This window comes from Oryzias latipes, chromosome 3 (genome assembly GCF_053564925.1).
Source record: "Oryzias latipes strain Hd-rR chromosome 3, Olatipes_Hd-rR_3.1".
Taxonomy (NCBI): Eukaryota; Metazoa; Chordata; class Actinopteri; order Beloniformes; family Adrianichthyidae; genus Oryzias; species Oryzias latipes.
The window spans coordinates 4,005,572-4,012,149 of record NC_136239.1 but is presented as its reverse complement, the minus strand read 5'-3'; the positions used below and the strand labels follow the sequence as shown (position 1 = coordinate 4,012,149).

General features: G+C 36.0%; 1 long non-coding RNA gene across 5 annotated transcripts; it reads right to left on the bottom strand.

Annotated features, from left to right (window-relative positions):
* Positions 1-216: 216 nt before the first annotated feature.
* LOC105356138 (uncharacterized) lies at positions 217-5,938 on the bottom strand. 5 transcript variants are annotated; one of them, XR_013655035.1, is made up of 7 exons: positions 5,054-5,931; positions 3,643-3,733; positions 3,333-3,482; positions 3,091-3,122; positions 2,797-2,930; positions 1,155-1,280; positions 217-861 (listed from the first exon to the last, which is right to left on the bottom strand). It is a non-coding gene; the product is annotated as an uncharacterized LOC105356138 (long non-coding RNA). The 5 variants fall into 5 exon arrangements; XR_013655032.1 differs by lacking the exon at positions 3,091-3,122 and adding an exon at positions 4,599-4,657 and having other exon boundaries at positions 5,054-5,611; XR_013655034.1 differs by lacking the exon at positions 3,091-3,122 and having other exon boundaries at positions 2,005-2,930; positions 5,054-5,938.
* Between the last annotated feature and the right edge of the window lie 640 nt (positions 5,939-6,578).

Genomic DNA, 6,578 nt, shown 5'->3' with positions numbered 1-6,578 from the left:
CATATTGGTACGTATCTGTACCCTTCCAGTATGTACCTTTCAAAGGCAAATATGTACCTCTGTGGACTAAATTGTACCCTATAGTGCTATGGTACCATAATGTACCTTTAAAAAAAGGTACAAATTTGTTCTTTTAAGGGTACTGCCCCAGTGACAAGCCTTTTGTACCCTTTGATGGCAAATTTGTACCAGATACAGCACATTAAAAGACCAGTATACTGTTTATCACATTTATTAAACATTCAAAACAATTACAATGCTGACATTACACAGTATGTACAGTGTCACAACAGGATGCATATATTTACAATTATTAGCAATTTTACAATAATGAAAAATCTATATTTTTCCTTCAGTTCACATTGCATTCATTGTAACCATAACCTTAACATTTGATCAATTGTAAACAGCACATAGCACTTCAGTTACCATTTTTTAAACCATGAATTAAAACTTGTGACATTAACAAAAGAAGCACTAGACCTCATTTTAAGTACATCTTTCTACTGCATTCTACATTTTCTAAAAATAGATAGTAAAAAAGTAAACTTATAACCAAGTTTAAATGCATAATTTAAATAATAAAATGCATAAATGTGAAAAGATAATATTGATACGAATTCTAAAAAGAAGAACTATAAAACACACTAAAGGTTACCAAGGATTACGTTTTATGTCAATACCTATTAGATCCTCTGCAAGCATCTCTTCTCTTCTCTTGCTTCTTTGGAGACTTTGGCTAATGGAGCTTTTCTTTGAACAAGCTCAAGCACCTTTGGCACAATACTGGTAAACCCCGTCCTTGAAGCGCTGGCTTAAACTGACAGGTGATGGATGCATTCGGTCAACATCATCAAACAACTGAAAATTGAAAAAAATTAGAAAATTAATCATTCACTTAAACTAAAACAAACAAAAGACATAAAACATTCTAATATTCTTTGTTGCCTCTTTCATTGCCATTTCCCTTTAGTTATCTCATTGTATAAATATTACTTGGCTTGAATGACTATATATTTATATATGGGTTTAGAAAATTACAATGTTTTTACAATTAAGTTAAAGCTGTTAATGGTCATTTTAGCAGATGTCTCAGCTTATATTAACATTCAAAATTTATTTTAAGCTGAGAACTGATTTAAAATGTCACTGACCCCTGAGGTTGTCTTCAAGAAAGGGTACTTCTTTGGTATATCCTCTCGCACCTTGCTGTACTGGATATGCAGGACATTCACATGACCTTCAACGGATGATGCATCCTCACCAATGACAGCAACCACCTATTGGATCAAATTTAAAAGTCCATATTAATAATAAAAAATACAACTGCAAGCAAAGTTTACTGGGGTTAAAGCACTTTGAGATGATGTTTAAAGACAGTTTGTGCAGAGTGGTTTGGAGTTGATCAGAAATTAACTTCTGAGTTGTAGGCTATTGACACAGTAACCCTCTGCTGATGTCCGATCATCCCTTTGTTTACGCCCTCTCCCTCTAGCTTACAGTCCTTCCAACCTAAAACTAACATTAGTGGTGAAACCAAAATGGTGAGCAATATTGAAGCTTTCCGGCCATAGTTTAGATCAAGCTCAGACAAGTATGATGAAGATGTTAATGGATCTGTTTGTCTGCAAGTGGACGCATCAGAATACAGCAGAGCAGAGGTACTCTGACACCTTCATGTGGTGCGTCACAATAGAGAGCTTCCTCAAACTGCATTTATTTTGTCTGTTCCTGATTCGTCCCAATTTGAGTGAATACTCAGATGTGCAGTTTTAAACGTGTTCTTTTAAACGTGCCCATCATGAGAAAAATACTGCGACATGTTAAAAATGGGGGACCCACTCCAATGAAAGTTATTTTTTAAAATGTAGCATTTTTATGATGACATATTGTTATAAGATTTAAGAATAAAACTGTGTTTCTGAATATTTATTTTCTCAAATTGGGATGAATCAGGAGCAGATGAAAAGATGTAATTTGAGAAAGCTTGTAGTTGTTACGTACAAGCTACATTTGGCAGGCCACAAGCTCCCTGCTCCACATGTCGTCATTCTCCTCGTCTGAGTTGGCATCTGGCTCACATCTATAAGGCTGGACAGCTCCAATATTGCACACCAATTCTGTTGCTTGGGGGTTGTGAGGGACTGTAAGGTAACGGGAGCGTAAACAATGGCATGATGGGAAGTTAAGGCCGGTTAACTCTGCAAAACAATCCTGTCAAGAACTTGAAGGCGAATTCCAATTGAACTGCAGAAACCATGTCCCAGAAAACATTTTTCCCCCTCAAAAACTGCATAATCAATGTCTGTCTTTGTATAATAATAATTATATTATTATTATTATTATTATATTATTAAAAAATATTTTCAATTATATTGAAAACATTTTTTCAATATAATTGAAAAAATTGAAATGTTTTCAATTATATTGAAATGTTTTGAAATTGAAATGTTTTCAATTATATTGAAAACATTTTTTGGCTGGTGGGAGCGGGGATCGAACCGCCAACCCTTCGGTCACTGAGCCACTGTCGCCCGTATAGTCAATATCTTGTTAATTATGCAGAGCTTTGTTGAAGGAAATACAGAAGAATTATATGTTTGTATGATGAGGACAGTATTCCAGAATGTATTCAATGTGTTGTGACTTACTCGGTGCAATCTGCTGTTTCCCTAGAAAACTTTAAACTAGTTTGGATGATCTGCCTTACTGCACTGTTTGACAACTAAACTGAATTGAAAAGACAGCCTGACTTTGAATGCTTGAAATGACTTTGTGAAAAGATTATTTACTTACTTTGGCAAGAGAGGTGTCTTCAAGTCTTCGTCTTGTTGTAGGACTGTGTTGTAATATTATAGTGTCATCTGAGTCCACTTCAGTATCTCCACTTGAACTGGTATTGCAGCTCTTTACAGGACGACTCGGCTGATCTGTCAAAGTATTAAAGCTTTCAGTTACTGTAATATTTAAATTAGTATGATAGCAAAAAAAAAACAAAACAAAAAAACAAAGATTTTTAAATACTGACCGACTTAACAGTTTAGCAGATTTATTATCTTGTCTAAGACAGCAATAGGATAAAAAACTCACTTATTTGCCCGTGTTTTGTTCCCCACACTATCCTGTCAAATAAATCATTAACCCTTAGACTCCTATTGATGCAAATACATAATCATAACTCTTCAGCTCAAAAATGTTCTTAATTTAGCATGTACTTGAAAGCAAAAACACAGATTATTTCCCTTGGAAATAAATTCAGGCATCAAAGGGGAATTTACCCAAAACCATTCAAAACAAAATAGATAAATTACAATTTAAAAGAAAAACTTCACCTTCTGGATTTGTATCTTCGGCCAGACAAATTTCCAACACACCAAAGTTTGGGTTTTTCAACAGGAGATCAAAAACCTGCTCATCAACTTCTGTCTTTGAGTCATCAAACACTTTCAAGTCCAAGGTTGGGATGTTCAACTTTTTGGCAGCTGTGAACACAGCAAAATTATGTTTAGAATACAGCACATAAATTATCTTTAAATTAAAATGCAATTAAAAAATCTGTTTGCATCACAGCTGACAGTTTATCCACAAAGTTGACTGATTCCTGTAAAGAAAAATGCTGGAAATTGTGATGTTTCCACTCACCGCATTCCCAAAAGGATTTGTAGGTCAGCTGAACTTCAAAACATTATTTTTTTTTGGCGTTCGACATGTTCACGCACAGCTTGCATCTTTCCTGGTGGGAAAAAAAAATATATTACCAAAAAAACAACATTAAAACACCAAAAGGTACCAACAAAGCATTTATTCAGATCTAAGCCCTGTTCCAAATAAATTAATACATTTTAAAATAGTAATGGCAAATATACAGTTCACACTAGCTGCCACAGCAATGTTGCAGAATTTGCAGAACTGCTAAAAAAAAAAAAAAAAAAAACACTGACGACAATGCACTGGCTTCTAAGGACCTACAGATTTATTTCTTGGAATTTCATATAAAAAAAATTATTTTTTCCTGGTTTATAGATGAGTTTTTGGTGGAGCCGGTTTAGCTCGTGGGAGCCGGTTTAGCTCGTGCTGGTTTGCGGCGCCTTCCGTCCGTGAAACCAGGGTTCGACTCCGGGCTGCTCCCTGTTCCCTTCTCTACCTCTGTGCCGGTTCCAAGCCCGGTTTGAGAAGGTTGCGTCAGGAAGGGCATCCGGCGTAAAACATTGCCAAATTTACCATGCGACTTGTTCGCTGTGGCGACCCCTGATGGGAGAAGCCGAAAGTGGAAGATAGATGAGTTTTTGGTATGGGAAATCGTGACGAGTATCTGGAATCACGGACCTCCATTTAAAAAAAAAAATCTGCAGGAGAATGATCAAAATCAACAACACAGTGTAAACTTCGCTTGACCAACAATGAGCGATCATGACAACCTAAACAGTCTCTGTCACTGTCTTGCATTCGAGAAATGGTGGCTGCGCGCGCACAGCAGCTACGGCAGGCTGACATATAAATGGGAAGGACCGCCATACTGCGGTGTAAAAAAAAAAAAAAAGTTATTGGACTCCTACACATTACAGATTAAAATGATTAACGCATTGAATTCGACGGACCTGATAAATATCAGTAGGAATTATGGAGCTGGTCGTTTCAAAAGTAGCTGGCTTCCTTACTAAGAAAGACAGAAAGACAGAAAGAAAAAAAGGGAGGGGGGGGGGGGGGGGTTGGCAACAACAACCGGTGCATCAACGCCAGCGTACATCGGTAAAACGGCGACAGAATTATCTGGTGATAAAATGTATATATTTCAATGTATTTAACGGAACGCGGTACAACACCAATAAAAACAAAAGCTTAATTTATTTAATGGCTGCATTTAGCTGAACTTCAAACGGCTGAGGCTAACCGTTACTAGCAAACTCCCGCTCGTAGTTTGCAATCTCCTCACAGGCACATACATGGTGGAATAGCAGCATTCCACTACACAAAAGTTATTCCTTACAGATAAAATAACCGAACCCGCTTAAAACAAGTTTCCAACTTATTTTTGAGCAATTAGCAGACTTACCTCAGTCACAGCCTCTATCTTCCTCCGGCCGCTGCGGGATAACAAAATGGCGGAAGAAACGAAACTTAAGAAAGTAGAGTGGGCGTGGTCTCGCTGGTTTACTCCAACATATTTCCTCTACGTTTTTACACCTACTTAAATAAAAATTACTGATGGTAACTCCGAAAAAAGTACTCTCTCATTTTTCCTGTGTAGGTACAAAAGCTAAAAGATACTAATATGTACACTTAATGTAACGTAGTAACAGAGAAATTTACTTTTTTATGAGAATGTATGATTAGAAAAAAAAAACTTAAATTAACAGCTCAAAGACTAGAAATTTAAATTGAACTTAGGCCAAGTTAAAGTACACCATATAAGGTTAAAAACATCAAATAATTTTGTCTACATTGTGCTTTTGCTCTAAATTAAAGGTAAAACTTAAAACAGCTCTTATATAAGTAAAAAAAAAAACAGGCTCACACTAATACATGTTTAAAAGTTATTATCTTGATGCTCTGCACAATCAATAAAATATAATGTGCTTGTGTACTGATCAGAACTAGTCATAAAAGATGTGTGGTCTCTTAAATATATTTGGCTATTTTGTGCATCTTTTCCAAATAACCAACAACGTATTAAATGATTTTGGGTGACGTTTCATACACTTTGAATTATTACTTTTGTCACACAAGTGATTGTACCTTTGTTTGTGGAATAAAAGGTCCAAATATGGTCCCTCTGATGGTTGGAAACATATTTGTACCTTTTTTATCCTTAAATGGTACATATGAGTACCCTAAGGTGTAATTATGACTCACTTAGGGTACAAATTCACCATTTGTACCCTAAGTGTTCACAAATGTACCCCAACCGTACCCTTTTTTCTGACAGTGTAGAGGATACAAACACCTGAGGCAAGCGAGGACTCTGCCGGGAACGGGAAAGGAAAAGACAAGGTTCGGGACGTGACGCGCTGTGTGGGAGGAACTATTTAACACGATACTCAGCTAAGTAAAGGAACGTTGGCACTGTTGAACTCTGGAGAGTTCGGGTGCTGAGAGTAAGGACCTCTCTTTTTACTTTCCCAGTGACACAAGAGCTAAAGCTACAAGAGAAGACGCTCTGCACCTTCCTGAACTGATCTCTGCTCCAATCAGAACCTTTTCTTTTTTCTTTTGGGATTTTTAGCTATTTTATTTGATTTGATTTTGATTTGATTTGAAATGGTTTATTTCAAGCAATCAAAATAGAAATAATACACAAAAACAATATAATCATCAGTTATACATTCATACAGTAACTAATGAAACTTAGGATAATTAGACATAATTAATAAATATTGCTTGAAAGGGAGTGGAAGGAAGCGAACTTATATAATCCCACCTCGTTATACTATAACCATTTTATTACATGATTTATCAATATCCGGTTCCTAGGTTTTATCAGACAGATTTAACAATCATAAGGTATCAATAAAGCAGATGCCAAAGATGAATTACTTAAGTACTACGTCAAAAATAACTATTTTAGAAATCAACATGGC